The sequence below is a fragment of the Somniosus microcephalus genome, chromosome 17, assembly GCF_052327205.1.
Source record: "Somniosus microcephalus isolate GS21.2 chromosome 17, FLI_Smic_1.0, whole genome shotgun sequence".
Classification (NCBI taxonomy): domain Eukaryota; kingdom Metazoa; phylum Chordata; class Chondrichthyes; order Squaliformes; family Somniosidae; genus Somniosus; species Somniosus microcephalus.
The window spans coordinates 16,106,936-16,124,104 of NC_141003.1; the positions used below are offsets into that span (position 1 = coordinate 16,106,936).

The following is a 17,169-nucleotide window of genomic DNA, read 5'->3' on the forward strand; positions in this document are numbered from 1 at the left end:
CTCTGTTGAACAGTAGTCTACATGGCAATACAGTGAGGGGATGTGAGGATCCTGGTAGATAGATCATTGAAACCATCAACTCAGTGTAAACAGCAGTAAAAAAAAAAAGACAAACAAGACCTTGGGATGTTCGGGCAGAGGGACAGACCGCAAGTCCCAGCGGGTAACAGCAAACTTGTATCGGGCACTGATTCAGCCTCAACTGCGAACAGTGTGGAAATCTCCACCGTATTACAACAACTTGCATTTATAGAGCACCTTGAGCCTTAAAAAAAGCCCAGAGACACTTCATAAACCAAAAAATTATTTACCAAGCCAAAGGAAGAGTGAACATAACTGTGGACAAAGACATGGGTTTAAGCAGGTTTTTAAAGGAGAAAAGGGTGGGTCATGGGAGAGGGTTTAAGCAGATGTTGGTAGTGGAGAAAAGGCGGCCGGGTTCTCTCTGCTCTCCAGAATGATCCTGCAGTAGGTTTTGGCAGAGGAGAATGAGGCCCAATAACACATGACATGGTCCAGCCAGATCTGGTGATGGCGGCCAAGCCCGTTGTACACCAAATATACTCGGGTCTAAAAGTTGGAGCCAGGACTTTCAGGAGTGAAATTAGGAAACACTTCTGCAAACAAAGGGTGGTCGAAGTTTGGAAATCTCTTCCGCAAATGGCAATTGATGCTAGAACAATTGTTAATTTTAAATCTGAGATTGATAGATTTTTGTTAACCAAAGGCAGGTATATGGAGTTGGGTCACAGATCAGCCATGATCTCATTGAATGGCAGAACAGGCTCAAGAGGCTAAATGCCAACTCCTGTTCCTATGTAAGCAGGCACCAAATGTAAGGAATCTTGGAATCATTACACTGGGGATAAAGATCACATTGAAGTTTGAGAGATTCTAAACAAAATAGATAATGAAGTCAATAAACTGACAGAACCACAAACTTACAGCCAAGTCACAGGTTCAAATCGTCTTCCTTCCCCAAAGTCGCCACCATGGATTTGTTAAACCAGAGAAAGTGATCGTCAACTTCATTTGGGGGGTGGGGTGGTGCGGGAGGGGAGAGGAAGGGCAGGCATTCCCCGAACAGACACTGCTCTCATTCAAAGTAAACATGGTCCCAGATGGAACTGTGCCCAACTTCAATGGTACTGAAATCACAGGAAGTAAACTGAACAGGAGCAGCGGGGAAATACAGACTCCCAAATACTTACTACATAAGGACATAAGAAATAGGAGCAGGAGTAGGTCATTTGGCCCCTCGAGCCTGCTCCACCATTCAATTAGACCATGGCTGATCTACCTCATCTCCAGTTTCCTGCACTATCCCCATATCCCTTGACTCCCTTAATATTCAAAAATCTATGAATCTCTGTCTTGAGTATACTCAACGACTGAGCCTCCGCAGCCCGCTGGGGTAGAGAATTCCAAAGATTCACCACCCTCAGTAAAAAAATTTCTCCTCAATGGCTGACCCCTTATTCTGAGATTTTTTTTTACTGAATGCAAGTCCTGGCAGGGGCCTTCTCAGGCCTTATAATGAAGCCTCATGGACACCATACCATCCTCCAAAGTAACCATCGCTTAAGTAACCAGTGTTCCTAAATTTTTTAATTTATACGTAAGAATTAATTTACTGATTCCTTGACTGACATAGCAACCAATGCACACCAGACACACCAAACCATTGTATGTAATACACCACTCCTAAAGTTCTATATTTTGGAGTTAAATGCTGCCGGAAAAGTGTATTTTTTAAGCCCACCTCGATCCAAGCAGTGAGGGCACAGCATCTTTTATCGGTCACCACACTGCAACAGCTTAATGGCACAGAGGCAGAAACCTCAATGAGCAGCGCTGCTGATCCCCTCCTTTATTTGGATAGAGTTACTGACATTCATTTCATAGCTATGCACAAGCTGGTTTCATCTCATTCTTAAAATGCTGACTGCAACTGGTTTGTGGACCAACATTTACCATTGAAGATGGGCACAGTTCCACTGAATAACCATGGGAGTGCAGGATGTGTGGGCTGGTGCTTGGGGTGGGGGATCCACCATGGGTAGATGACTGGTGGGGTGCTCCGCACCCCTGGGGTCCACCTATCTTTCTTCACCACACTCCCAGGCCACGGGAGCCTTCTCCTTTTTGCCGGATTTTCCATGCTTCCCGCCTCCTCTGCTAGTCCCCTGGACCCATCTTCTGTTTCTTTACTGGTCTCATGATCACCTCCTTGTGCCTTGGACTATCATCCCTTTTATCATTTAATCAGTCCTGCCAGCCACCTTATCTTTCCCTCCCCCACCCCCTTTCTCCCTGGCTTTGTGTCAGCTGTTCATCTACAACATTTGTTCCAGTTCTGATGAAAGGTCTTCGACCCAAAATGTCAACTCTGTTTCTCTGTCCAGCGATGCTGCCTGACCTGCTGGGCGTTTCCAGCATGTTCTGTTTTTATGCCATTTAATAATTGTCAGTTTTACATTTAAAGATATATTACTATCCAGACCAAACCTGTGGATTATATGCAGCCCCCAAGCCTAGCAAAAACTGCCCTCAAAGTCCAGGTAACTCAAAACTATTGGTACTTAAATGATCTTATTTGCTGGTTTACCCTGATTGGCAGTTCCGGGTTTGGAAAGGACTGTTCTTTAGTTGGCGGCTACATTCTAAATCAGCATATGCAGATCTGTTAGTATCAGTGACTTCAGATTAGGTGTAAGTTAATGGGATCGTGGATTTAGACATTTATTTGCGAGCCAGAGACGGCCCAAGACCTAACCTGGGTCAGTGGAATTTAGCAATGATAAAAATGAGGAACGAAAGAGTTTATTTTAAAATTTAAACTTGAAAAGAATCTGTGCGTCTCTTAACGAGATTTTTTTTACAAGGTATGTACAGGTCCCGAAGGTTGTGAATAAAGTTCGTTTAGGTGCAATAAGAAAATGGGGCTTAAAAAGCAAAGCTAATATTTCATATATTTTTTTTAAATGCACGCGTTACTCTGAACTGGAAGGACACCACATGTTGAATGAGTCCTGTTGAATTAACCTGTTGGGTAGCGTCACTAAACCACTGGACAGGTTTTTAAATCATCGTTTGATGGGACACTTGCGGCGACTTTCCCCCGGGTCAGGGACTCCTACAGCCGTTCCCTTTCTATATCTGCGTCCCTCTAACCTGCTCCTAACCTCTGCAAGCATCACCTTCATATTCAAGAGATTTATCGTTACCTAAACGGCACTGCCCAGATTCCGCTGATTATAAATTGTTGGAGGCGTTTCACACTCACCCGCACGGCTGCACACTTATAACAACACCTATTTTTCCCAGACATGAATGAAAGGGACATTGGCTGGAATTTAAATAGCCCGCCGCAATGACGTGTTCCCCGCCCCTCGCCTCCTTACCTTTGATTGGACGGAAGCTGCAACGCAATGAATGAGCCGCCTGCACCCTCTAGAGGAAGATGTGAGCGCTGCACCCTGCAGCATTGCCAACCTGAGAGTGCAGGGCCGGTGCACAGCCTCAAGGTGGAACCAAAGAGCATGTTCGAGGTTTTCACAGAAGATTGGCATGGACCTATAAAACACTGGTGAAATTGCAGCAAATTCCTGTCAGCCTTGACCCAGTGGGTAAAAACATAGAAACATAGAAGATAGAAGCAGGAGTAGGCCATTCGGCCCCTCGAGCCTGCTCCACCATTCAATGAGATCATGGCTGATCATCCAAATTCAGTACCCTGTCCCTGCCTTCTCCCCATATCCCTTGATCCCTTTAGCCTTAAGAAATATATCTAACTCCTTCTTGAATATATTTAATGAATTAGCCTCAACTGCCTTCTGTGGTAGAGAATTCCACAGGTTCACCACTCCCTGGGTGAAGAAATTCCTCCTCATCTCTGTCTTAAATGGCTTACCCCTTATCCTTAGACTGTGACCCCTGGTTCTGGACTCCCCCGCCATCGGGAACATCCTGCATCTAGTCTGTCTAGTCCTGTTAGAATTTTATGAGTTTCAATGAGATCCCCTCTCATTCTTCTAAACTCCAGCGAGTATAAGCCCAATCGACCCAATCTCCCCTCATACGTCATTCCTGAAATCCCAGGTATCAGTCTGGTGAATCTTCGCTGGACCTTATATAAAGCCTTCTGAAAGTCCAAATACACCACATCCACTGGTTCTCTCTTATCTATTTTACCAGTTACATCCTCAAAACATTTCAGTAGATTAGTCAAGCACGATTTACCTTTTGTAAATCCATGTTGACTTTGTCCGATCCTGTCACTGTTTTCCAAGTGCTCTGCTATTACATCTTTTATAATGGACTCTAGCATTTTCCCCACTACCGATGTCCCTCTTTTGGTAGGACCAGTCAAAAATGAACAAATAGACTGTAACTAATAAAACTTTAAATAATCCTTAGTAAATCAAATTAAAATTTGGTTATCCAATCCAATTATGCACTCCAGTCCCCGCGGCGCCCACCGGTCACGGAAGTGCCACTACCGATGTCAAGCTTACTGGTCTATAATTCCCCGATTCAACCCAATCTCTCCTTAAACATCATTCCTGCCATCCCAGGTATCAGCCTGGTGAATCTTCGCTGGACTCCCTCCATGGCAAGAACATCCTTCCTCAGATAAGACGACCAAAACTGCACACAATACTCAAGATGTGGTCTCACCAAGGCCCTGTACAACTGCAGCAAGACATCCTTGTTCCTGTATTCAAACCCCCTCGCTACGAAGGCCAACATACCATTTGCCTACTTAACCGCCTGCTGCACCTGCATGCTTACTTTCAGCGACTGGTGCACAAGTAAACCCAGCTCTCGTTGCACTTCCCCTTCTCCCAATCTATTGCCATTCAGATAATAATCTGCCTTCCTTTTTTTGACACCAAAGTGGATAACCTTGCATTTATCCATGTTATATTGCATCTGCCATGCATCTGCCCAATCACCCAACCTGTCCAAATCATACTGGAGTTTCTCGGCATCCTCCTCACTGCACACACGCCCACCCAGCTTTGTGTCGTCTGAATAACTAATGCAGTAGACAGGGTTTTAAACTAATGAAGGGGGGGGGGCAAGAGGATTCAGGAAAGAGTAAATTTAAAAGTAGCGAGAGAAATGTCAAGGCTCTAGAGCAGAGTAGAGTTTTGGGTAAAAATAAGCAGAGTGGGTCAGGAAGGGACAGAGAGAGTAACAAAGGTAATAGGGCATCAGTGACTAAGGTGACATCAGGGAAAAAAAGAAAAAGTCAAAGCTAAAGGCACTAAATCTGAATGCACGAAGCAATCACAACAAAACAGATGAATTAATAGCACAGATAGAAATTAATAGCTTTGATCGCCATTACGGAGACGTGGTTGCAATGTGGCCAAGGTTGGGAACTAAATATTCCAGGATACTTAACTTTTAGAAGAGATAAACAAAATGGTAAAGGAGGAGGGGTAGCCCTGATGATAAAGGATGGGATAAAGACAGTAGAGAGAAAGGATCTTAGCTCTGAAAATTCAGAAGTAGAATCAGTTTGGGTGGAGCTACGAAACAGCAAGGGGCAGAAAACATTGGTGGGAGTTGTTTATAGGCCCCCAAACAGTAGTTGTAATGTAGGGCAGAGTATAAATCAGGAAGTTAGATGCGCATGTAACAAGGGTAATACAGTAATCATGGGGGACTTTAATCTACATATAGACTGGGCAAACCAAATTTAATCTACATATAGACATGGGCAAACCAAATTTGTAGTAATAGTGTGGAGGACAAATTCATGGAAGTTTTCTAGATCAGTATGTTGAGGAACCAACTAGGGAACAGGTTATGTTAGATCTAGTATTGCGCAATGAGAAAGGGATAATTAATAACCTTATAGTAAAGGGGCCTTTAGGGAAGAGTGACCATAATATGATAGAATTTTATATTGAGTTTGAAAGTGAATTAGTTAAATCTGAAACTAGGGTCTTAAATCTAAACAAAGCAAAGTACATAGGTATGAGGGGTGAGTTGGCTAAGGTAGATTGGGAAACTACATTAAAAGATATAATGGTAGAGAAGCAATGGCTAGCATTTGAAGAATTAATACATAATTTACAACAATTATATATTCTTTTAAGGCACAAAAACCTCATAGTAAAAGTGGTCCAACAGTGGCTAACAAGAGAAGTTAAAGATAGTATTAGATCAAAGAAAGAGGCTTATAATGTTGCCAAAAAGAGCAGTAAGCCTGAGAATTGGGAGGATTTTAGAATTCAGCAAGGGAGGACCAAGAAATGGATTTAAAAAAGGGAAAATAGAATATGAGAGTAAACTAGCGAGAGGCATATAAACAGACTTTAAAAGCTTCTATAGGTATGTAAAAAGGCAAAGATTAGCAAAAGTAAAAGTGGGTCCCTTACAGTCTGAGACAGGAGAAATTATAATGGTGAATAAGAAATGGCAGAGAAATTAAACAAATACTTTGGGCCGTATTTTGCAACCCCTACAGGTGCATAAGAGGTGCGCACGCGCCCGTCGGGGCCGCACAAGTTCCAGGTTTAGGGAAGCGCCCCAGGATCAAGTAGCCTGGCCCAACCAATAAAAGAAGGAAATCCCCAATGTGTCTGTCTTCACGAAAGAAGATGCACAAAACTTCCTGGAAATAGTGGAGAACCAAGGGTCTAGCGAGAGTGAGGAACTGAAAGAAATTAGTATTCATAAAAAAATAGTACTGGAGAAATTAATGGGACTGAAAGCTGATAAATCCCCTGGACCTGATGGCCTACATCCTAGGGTTTTGAAAGAGGTGGCTATAGGATAGTGGATGCATTGGTTGTCATTTTCCAAAATTCCATAGATTCTAGAACGGTTCTCGTGGTTTGAAAGGTAGCAAATGTAACCCCACTATTTAAGAAAGGAGGGAGAGAGAAAACGGGGAACTACAGACCAGTTAGTCTGACATCAGTAGTACGGAATATGCTAGAATCTATTATTAAGGACGTGGTAACAGGGCACTTAGAAAATAATAATAGGATTGGGCAGAGTCAACACGGATTTATGAAAGGGAAATCGTGTTTGACAAATCTGTTAGAGTTTTTTGCAGTTGTAATTAACAGAATAGATAAGGGAGAACCAGTGGATGTGATGTATTTAAATTTTCAGAAGGCATTCAATAAGGTGCCACACAAGAGGTTATTAAACAAAATTATGGCTCATGGGAAAGAGAGAGTAGGAATAAATGGGTCATTTTCGGGTTGGCAGGCTGTAACTAGTGGGGATTAGTTCTTGGGCCTCAGCTATTCACAATCTATTTCAATGATTTGGATGAGAGGACCAAATGTAATGGCCCAGAAATTGGTGTCGGGGGCTTCCCGCGGATGCAAGGCCCCGACCTACACTTACATAGCGCCGACAGTTAAAGCCTGGCCCTGCGTGGATTTCCTGTCAGTGGCCCGGTTCAGCTCCCGGCGCGCTGTGCTTGCATGATCCAGCGGCGTAGTTAGTTCGATGAGCCGGCTGGGATCACGTGAGAACTGGGCAACCAATCGGAGGTTGCAAAAATTCATTCATGAGTTTGATATTAAGAACTGTCAAACTCATGAAAACTCCGGGTCCCCAAAACAGTACTTAAACTTCAAATAAAAGTTTATAAAAATCCCACTAATTAAATGAACTATTAATAACTGTAAAAAACTATTTTAAACAATTATTCAAATTTTTGAAAAAAATAATTTTTTAACAAACCGGGTCTAAAAATACACTTACCTTACTGTAAATTCTTTAAAAATAATAAACCTGTGGAAATTTTTTTCTAACTTTAATTCATAGACCACTTACCTTTTAAAACTAAGTCCTTACGTCTGCTTTTTTCACGTGTAAAAACCGGAGGCCTTCACGCACGGGCAAAGCTTAAAAAAAAGAAGGAATTTCAGCACGCACGTGCAGACTCTTGCGCGCACGCGTTCGACCTCTGAACCCCTTGGTTCAGAGGAAAGGAAATGCCGGTTTTCCGCACATGCGCTGTGCATGCTGAAAACCTGCACTTCCATCGGGCCAATGCGTGAGTACCCCGTCCGTACTCACGCGTTGGGACTCGAATTACTGGGCCGATATATCCAAGTTTGCTGATGATACAAAGCTGGGTGGGAATGTTAGTTGTGAGGAGGATGCAAAGGTAGGGAAAATAGAAAAGCAGAGTATTTTTTAAATGGTGATAGATTGGGAAATGTTGGTGTTCAGAGGGACCTGGGTGTCCTTGTACATGAATCACTGAAAGTTAACATGCAGGTACAGCAAGCAATTAGGAAAGCAAATGGTATGTTGGCCTTTATTACAAGAGGGTTTGAGTATAAGACTAAAGGGGGGAAAAATTTGGTTCCTTTGTACTTCCCGTTAGCGCTTTAAGGTGCTAATGGGGCGGAAAGCAACTAGCGCCCGGGTGCAGCGATGTTTGCGCCGTTCACGAAATTGACCAGACATTTTGCGGTGGCGCTAAACACTACCGCCACAGTCTCCTGCGCCCGCAGATCATGACGTCAGTCGAGTGTGCAACGCCCCGGTAGCGTCCCGGACCGGATATTGAGTGGCGCCCCCTGCCTTACAGCCTGCCGCTAGCAATGACAGGTTGAGGGGAGCGTTTTGCTGTCAGGAAGGGTCTGGGGGAGCGCTATTTAAAGGCTACCACTTCCTGCCATTTTTTGCCGGTGACAATTTTGCACCACGTATTCTGAGAGAAAGAGAGAGAGACTTCTGGAGAGATTCAATGCCGTGTGATGGAGTTTTGGGTACTGAGCAGCACTTTGCAGGTTCATTTCGATTTGACCTTCCTTGCATCGATTTAGAAGAGACTATGGGGGCTGCACTGTGAGCTCTTTCCCTGGGCCTCTCCATTGTTCTTTCCAGCAGATTTGATGTACAGGTCTCTCCAGGTCGAGATTCAAGGCTGCAATGAGCAGGGTGTGGATGGAGAGCAAGATCGACCCTCCCCTTTAAGAACTGCCTGGCGCCAGTGTGTCTTGTTCCATTGCTGACTGACATCACATGAGCTTCGCCCGCGCTCTGAGGTAGCGCCTCGCTCCTCGGCTTTTGCACCTTAAGAGAGGTGTGTAGCGCCTGCTTTAGTGCTCCAATCACCTGCAGGGGCGATAGAAGCCAAGTTTGCAGTCGGAGGCGATAATTAGCGGCAGGTGCTAAACTTTGTGCCCAGCTGATAATTGTGCCCCAAATGGGGTAATACCGAATTTCTCCCCCCAAGACGTCTTACTGCAATTATATAGGGCCCTTGTGATACCACACCTGGTGTATTGTGTACAGTTTTGGTCTCCTTACCTAAGGAAGGATATCCTTGACATAGAGGGAGTGCAACGAAGGTTCACCAGACTGATTCCTGGGATGGGGGGATTGTCCTATGAGGAGAGATTGAGTAGACTAGGCCTATATTCTCTAGAGTTTAGAAGAATGAGAGGTGATCTCACTGAAACATACAAAATTCTTACAGGGCTTGACAGGGTAGATGCGGGGAGGAGGTTTCCCCTGGCTGGGGAGTCTAGAACAGGGGTCACAGTCTCAGAATAAGGGGTCGACCATTTAGGACTGAGATGAGGAGAAATTTCTTTACTCAGAGGGTGGGGAATCTTTGGAATTCTCTACCCCAGAGGGCTGTGGAGGCTCAGTCATTGAGTATATTAAAGACAGAGATCGATAGATTTTTGGATATTAAGGGAATCAAGGGATATGGGGATAGTGCAGGAAAGTGGAGATGAGGTAGAAGATCAGCCATGATCTCATTGAATGGCGGAGCAGACTTGAGGGGCCGAATGGCCTACTCCTGCTCCAACCTTCTATGTTTCTATGTTTCTATGATATGAAACTCAGAAATGTAGTAAACAATGAGGAGGATAGTAACAGACTTCAGGAGGGCATAGACAGACTGGTGAAATGGGCAGAGACATGGCAGATGCAATTTAACACAGAGAAGTGTGAAGTGATACAGTTTGGTAGGAAGAATGAGGAGAGGCAATATAAACTAAATGGTACAATTTTAAAGGGGGTGCAGGAACAGAGAGACCTGGGGGTGTTTGTATACAAATCTCTGAAGGTGGCAGGACAAGTTGAGAAGGCTGTTAAAAAGCACATGGGACCCTGGGCTTTATTAATAGTGGCATAGAGTACAAAAGCAAGGAAGTTATGCTAAACCTTTATAAAACACTGGTTAGGCCTCAGCTGGAGAATTGTTCAATTCTGGGCACCGCACTTTAGGAAGGATGTCAAGGCCTTGGAGGAGGTGCAGCAGAGATTTACGAGAATGGTACCAGGGATGAGGGACTTCAGTTATGTGGAGAGACTGAAGAAGCTGGAGTTGTTCTCCTTAGAGCAGAGAAGGTTAAGAGCAGATTTGATAGAGGTGTTCAAAATCATGAAGGATTTTGATAGAGTAAATAAGGAGAAACGATTTCCAGTGGTAGAAGGGTTGGTAACCAGAGGACACAGATTTAAGGTGATTGGCAAAAGAACCAGAGGCAAGGCAACATGAGGAAAAAGTTTATTATGCAGCGAACTGTTATGATCTGGAATGCACTGCCTGAAAGGGTGGTGGAAGCAGATTCAATAGTAGCATTCAAAAAACAATAGGATAAATACAGTGCTATGGGGAAAGAGGAGTGGAGTGGGATTAACTGGATAGCTCTACCAAAGAGCCGGCACAGGCACGATGGGCCGAATGGCCTCCTTCTGTAATGTATCGTTCTATGATTCTATGAAATCCAATAAAGAATTCAGGAGAAATCTCTTTAAACAGAGAATGGTTAGAATGTGGAACTTGCTACCACATGGAGTAGTTGAGGCGGACAGCATTGATACATTTAAGGGGAGGGTAAATAAGTACATGAGGGAGATAGGAATATGTTGATAGAATTAGATGAAGTAGGGTGGGAGGAGGTTATGGGAGCAGGGTGGGAAGAGGTAATTAGAGTGGGAGGAGGCTGGTGTGAAGCATAAACACCGGCATGGACCTGTTGGGCCGAATGGCCTGTTTCTATGCTGTAAATTCTACGTAACTTGCCAAGCCTACTTCAGCAGCACCACCCAGCCCGAGGACCTTCACGATGAGAAGGACAAGAGCCAAAAGAACATGGGAACACCATCACCTCATGGTTCCCCTCCAAGTCACACACCACCCTGACCTGGACATATATCACCGTTCTTCCATCATTGCAGGGTCAATATCCTGGAATTCCCTACCTAGTACAATCATGGGAGCACCATCACCACAAGGAGTGCAGCAGTTCAAGGAGAAGGCTCACCACCACCATCTCAGAAATCAGCCAGAGTCTGGGGGTGCTAGCATGGGGCAGACGGAAGTCCTGTTCTTCCGTCATTGTGCAGTTGGGACCAAGAGTAAAATCTTCCCCTTTGTGCGCAGTCTGGGAGTTATAATCCTGGAGAGTGTGCAATATGAACTGGTTGCCTCTAAAAATTGCCCACACTCAGTTAAAAGCGTTTAATGAATAACCACAAAATAAACAAGTCATATTTACCAAGTAACTATTCGACCTCTGTGGAGTAACTTGACGAGCATGTGAGTTTAAAGGAAAAGTTTTATAATCTCAGGGCATTGTTCTGCTGCAAATACCATTGTAAGATTGGTACCTGCTTAGAACGAAATGAGAGCAGCAGAACTGAGTTATACTGCTGGCTGCAGGTTGGTCTCTGGCCAGGAATAATAGGGCGCTGCCCAGGGGTGTACAGAACTGCACCCAGTGGCACCCACAATGCTGGATAAAAAAAAATTGAATGCCAGCAGAGAGATGGCACAACAGTCTCAGCAGGGGGAGTCCTCCTCAGTGTCCTGGCCAATATTTATCCCTCAACCAGCAATACTAAAACAGATCATTATCACATCTGGTCATTATCGCAGTGCTGTTTGTGGGAGCTTGCTGTGCACAAATTGGCTGCCGCGTTTCCCACATTACAACAGTGACCACACTTCATAAAGTACTTCATTGGGTGTAAAGCGCTTTGGGACATGCCAAGGCCATGAAAAGCGCTGTAGAAATACAAGTTCTGTTTTTCTTTAAAGCATTCTCAGCTGGTCATTGATGTTGCAAGGTAATGGTTCAGCAGAGAGATTAAACAACAGAGAAAGCAAAGGGAATGAGAGAGAGAGAGGAAAGGACAGAAGAATAAAGGGGGGAGAGTTTTTGACCCTCACTGGGGAAGTGTCTGGTCTTTGTTAGACATTCTGGAGAGATGTATGTTGGGCATCTTGAGGAGTTAAAAGTTTAACAGTCGAACTTCTTTGCTAAACAGGATGACATTGAAGTGTCGTAAGGAGAAAGCAAGGCTTGTCTTCTGATATCTAAAGTGCTTGTTTAAGGAATTAAGTGTGGGGTAATAAAACAGGGACAGTGAGTACCTTTGCTAAAGGTAACAGCAGGTAAAGGAAGTCATAGAAACATAGAAACATAGCAGATAGGAGCAGGAGTAGGCCATTCGGCCCCTCGAGCCTGCTCCACCATTGAATGCGATCATGGCTGATCATCCAAATTCAGTACCCGGTCCCTGCTTTCTCCCCATACCCCTTGATCCCTTTAGTCTTAAGAAATATATCCAACTCCTTCTTGAATATATTTAATGAACTGGCCTCCACCGCCTTCTGTGGTAGAGAGTGCCACAGGTTCACCACTCTCTGAGTGAAGAAATTCCTCCTCATTTCTGTCCTAAATGGCCTACCCTTTATCCTTAGACTGTGTCCCCTGGTTCTGGACTCCCTGACCATCGGGAACATCCTTCCTGCATCTAGTCTGTCCAGTCCTGTCAGAATTTTATAAGTTTCAATGAGATCACCTCTCATTCTTCTAAACTCCAGCGAATACAAGTCCAATCGACATATTCTCTCCTCATACATCATTCCTGCCATCCCAGGTATCAGCCTGGTGAATCTTCGCTGAACTCCCTCCATGGCAAGAACATCCTTCCTCAGATAAGGTGACCAAAACTGCACACAATACTCAAGATGTGGTCTCACCAAGGCCCTGTACAACTGCAGCAAGACATCCTTGTTCCTGTACTCAAACCCTCTCGCTATGAAGGCCAACATACCATTTGCCTTCTTAACCGCCTGCTGCACCTGCATGCTTACCTTCAGTGACTGGTGCTCAAGGACACCCAGGTCTCGTTGCACTTCCCCTTCTCCCAATCTATTGCCATTTAGATAATAGTCTGCCTTCCTGTTTTTGCCACCAAAGTGGATAACCTCACATTTATCCACGTTATATTGCATCTGCCATGTTTTTGCCCAATCACCCAACATGCCCAAATCATCCTGGAGTTTCTCGACATCCTCCTCACAGCACACACACCCACCCAGCTTTGTGTCGTCTGCAAACTTGGAGATATTACATCTAGTTCCCTTGTCCTGATCATTTATATATATGTTGTGAATAGCTGGGGTCCAAGGACCGATCCCTGCAGTACCCCACTAGTCACTGCCTGCCATTCGGAAAAAGACCCGTTTATTCCAACTCTTTGCTTTCTGTCTGCCAACCAGTTCTCTATCCAAGTCAATACCTTGCCCCCAATCCTATGTGCCTTAACTTTACACGCTAATCTCTTATGCGGGACCTTATTGAAGGCCTTCTGAAAGTCCAGATACACCACATCCACTGGTTCTCCCTTATCTATTTTACCAGTTACATCCTCAAAAAATTCCAGTAGATTATTCAAGCATGATTTACCTTCTGTGAATCCATGTTGACTTTGTCCGATCCTGTCACTGTTTTACAAGTGCTCTGCTATTACATCTTTTATAATGGACTCCAGCATTTTCCCCACTACCGATGTCAGGCTGTAATTCCCCGTTTTCTCTCTACCACCTTTTTTGAACAGTGGGGTAACATTAGCTACCCTCCAATCCATGGGTACTGTTCCAGATTCCATCGAATGTTGGAAGATGATCTGCAATGCATCTACTGTTTCTAGGGCCACTTCCTTGAGTACCCTAGGATGTAGATTATCAGGCCCTGGGGACTTATCGGCCTTCAATCCCATCAATTTCCCTAACACCATTTCCCTACAAATACTGATTTCTTTCAGTTCCTCCCTTTCATCAGACCCTATGTTCCCTGGCATCTCTGGGAGGTTATTTGTGTCCTCCTTTGTGAAGGCAGAACCAAAATATGTATTTAATTGGTCTGCCATTGCTTTGTTCTCCATTATAAATTCCCCTGATTCTGACTGCAAGGGACCTACGCTGGACTTCACCAATCTTTTTCTCTTCACATATCTATAAAAGCTTTTACAGTCAGTTTTTATGTTCCCAGCAAGCTTACTCTCATATTCTATTTTCCCCTTCTTAATTAATCCCTTTGTCCTCCTTTGTTGAATCCTAAACTGCTCCCAATCCTCAGGATTATTGCTTTTTCTGGCCAATTTATATGTCCTCTCCTTGGATCTTATGCTATCCCTAATTTACCTTGTTAGCCACGGTTGAGTCACCTTTTTTGTTTTATTTTTATGCCAAACTGGGATGAACAAATTCTGTAGCTCATCCATGCGATCTTTGAATTTTTGCCATTGCTCATCCACCATCAATCCTTTGAGTGACATTGGCCAATGAACCCTACCCAACTCGCACCTCATACCATTGTAGTCTCCTTTATTTAAATTCAGGACCCTAGTCTCTGAGTCAACTATTTCACTCTCCATCTTAATGAAGAATTCTATCATATTATGATCACTCCGACCCAAGGGGCCTTGCACAACAAGATTGCTAATTAATCCTTTCTCATTAAATAATATCCAGTCTAAGATGGCCTGATCTCTAGTTGGTTCATCGACATATTGGTCCAGGAAACCATCCCGAATACACTCCAGGAATTCCTCCTCCACATTATTGTTACAAATTTGGTTAGCCCAATCTATATGTAGATTAAAGTCACCCATGATAACTGCAGTGTCCTTATTGCACGCTTCTCTAATTTCCCGTTTAATGCCATCCCCGACCACCACATTACTGTTTGGAGGTCTATATACCACTCCCACTAATGTTTTCTGCCCCTTGGTATTTCTCAGTTCTACCCATACAGATTCCACATCATCAGAGCTAATATCTTTCCTTTCAATTGTGTTAATCCCCTCTTTAACCATCAATGCTACCCCACCTCCTTTTCCTTTTTGCCTATCTTTCCTGAATATTGAATACCCCTGGATGTTGAGTTCCCAGCCTTGGCCACCCTGGAGCCATGTTTCCATAATCCCAATCATATCATATTCATTTACCTCTATTTGCGCAGCTAAATCATGCACGTTATTACGAATGCTCCTCGCATTAAGACACAAAGGCCTAGAAATTAGGTATAGCCCCGCCAGGTCTTTAGCGCCCGAAATTTAGCGCTCGCCCGGATTCCCGTAGCGCCCGCCTGAAATTCAGTTGCGCTGCCCCAAGACGGAGGCGGGCGCTATTGGAGGGTTTTGCCGCCTCGTTTGGGGTGAAGAATGTCAGTTTCAGGCGTCCAGCTGCCGCTGCGGCACCCGATGCGGTGCGGCAGGCTGGGGTACTGCAGGCCTCCTCCTTCTCTTAAGGAGGAGCTGCCTGCAGCCGTGAGATCGCCGCTGGATTCCCCCGGCAAATGAGCCCGGCACCACGGAGAAGTGCCGGGCTCGCGGGAGTCACACACCAATGCCGCGGGGGTGGTGGTGCAGGAGTCCGGGGAGGGAGGTGCGGCCAGGCGGCCGCCGGGAAAGCGGCCGGCCGCCCCTCCACCTTTATGCGCCGGCCTCTCGGAGTTGCAAGGCACCGTTTTGCAAACGCTGTTTGCGGCCGCGACGGGCGAGGCGGCCGCAACTGAATTTGGCCATCGGGACGGATTACCATTGGAAACGGGGCGCTGCGCACACCGATGATGTCATCGGTGCCGGCGCAGCGCTACCAGCTTACGCCGATGTTAGGGACCAACTGAATTTCGGGCGCTAAAAAACTTCCGGCGCAAACCACTCTATAGCCCATAAGTGGGCGCAAATGCGACTGAATTTCTAGGCCAAAGCCTTCAGGCCTGTTTTCTAAATGCTTTTAGATCTTTTAGAATTATTATTTAATGTGGCCATGTTTGATTTAAACCCTTGATTTCTCTGCCTGTCACTTTTGTTTTTCTCCTTCTTATCTTTTGCTTTTATCCTTGTTTCCCTTTCCTCTGTCCCCCTGCTCAGGTTCCCAAACCCCTGCCATTTTAGTTTAAACCCTCCCCCAGAGCACTAGCAAACACTCCCCCTAGGACATCGGTCCCGGCCCTGCCCAGGTGCAAACCATCCAGCTTGAACTGGTCCCACCTCCCCCAGAACCGGTTCCAATGTCCCAGGAATTTGAATCCCTCCCCCTTGCACCATTCCTCTAGCCACGTATTCATCTGAAATATCCTTCTATTTCTACTCTGACTACCACGTGGTACTGGTAGCAATCCTGAGATTACTACCTTTGTGGTCCTATTTTTTAATTTACCTCCTAACTCCCTATATTTAGCTTTTAGGACCTCATCCCGGTTTTTACCTATATCGTTGGTACCTATATGCACCATGACAACTGGCTGCTCACCCTCCCCTTCCAAAATGTTCTGCAGCCGCTCTGAGACATCCTTGACTCTTGCACCAGGGAGGCAACACACCGTCCTGGAGTCTCGTTTGCGGCCGCAGAAATGCCTATCTATTCCCCTTACAATAGAATCCCCTATTACTATAGCTCTCCCCTGCTTTTTCCTCCTGTCCTGTGCAGCAGAGCCACCCCTGGTGCCAGGAAGATGGCTGCTGCTGCCTTCCCCTGGTAAGCCATCCCCCCCATCAGTATCCAAAGCGGTATATCTGTTTGAGAGGGGGATGGCCACAGGGGACCCCTGCACTACCTGCCTATGCATAGTAGTCTGCCTGTTGGTCACCCATTCCCTTTCTGCCTGTCCAACCTTTGCCTGCGGTGTGACCAACTGATTAAACGTGCTATTCACGATGTCCTCAGCCTCACGAATGGTCCAGTATATATCCAATCGCTGCTCCAGTGCCACAATGCAGTCTGCCAGTAGCTGCAGCTGGACACACATGGTTGTCAGGGACACAGGAAGTGCCCCTGAGTTCCCACATAGTGCAGGAGGTGCATACCACGGGGCCGGGCTGTCCTGCCATGACTTACCCTTTAATTAATTGAAATTAAAT

At 45.2% G+C, this 17,169-nt stretch overlaps 1 protein-coding gene and 1 pseudogene across 5 annotated transcripts in view; one reads left to right on the forward strand and one right to left on the reverse strand.

The window, feature by feature from the left end:
* LOC147105533 (inositol 1,4,5-triphosphate receptor associated 2-like) overlaps window positions 1–3,317 on the reverse strand; it is a 176,700-nt gene extending 173,383 nt beyond the window's left edge. For 4 of the 5 annotated variants that reach the window (XM_086009967.1, XM_086009965.1, XM_086009966.1 and 1 more), the window contains exon 1: window positions 3,228–3,317. The gene's annotated coding sequence lies outside the window, so the exon portion shown is untranslated. The remainder of the gene's footprint in view (window positions 1–3,227) is intronic. The other variant, XM_086009964.1, reaches the window with a different exon arrangement.
* Window positions 1–17,169, forward strand: part of LOC147105528 (tyrosine-protein phosphatase non-receptor type substrate 1-like) — a 535,426-nt pseudogene that overhangs the window by 492,690 nt on the left and 25,567 nt on the right.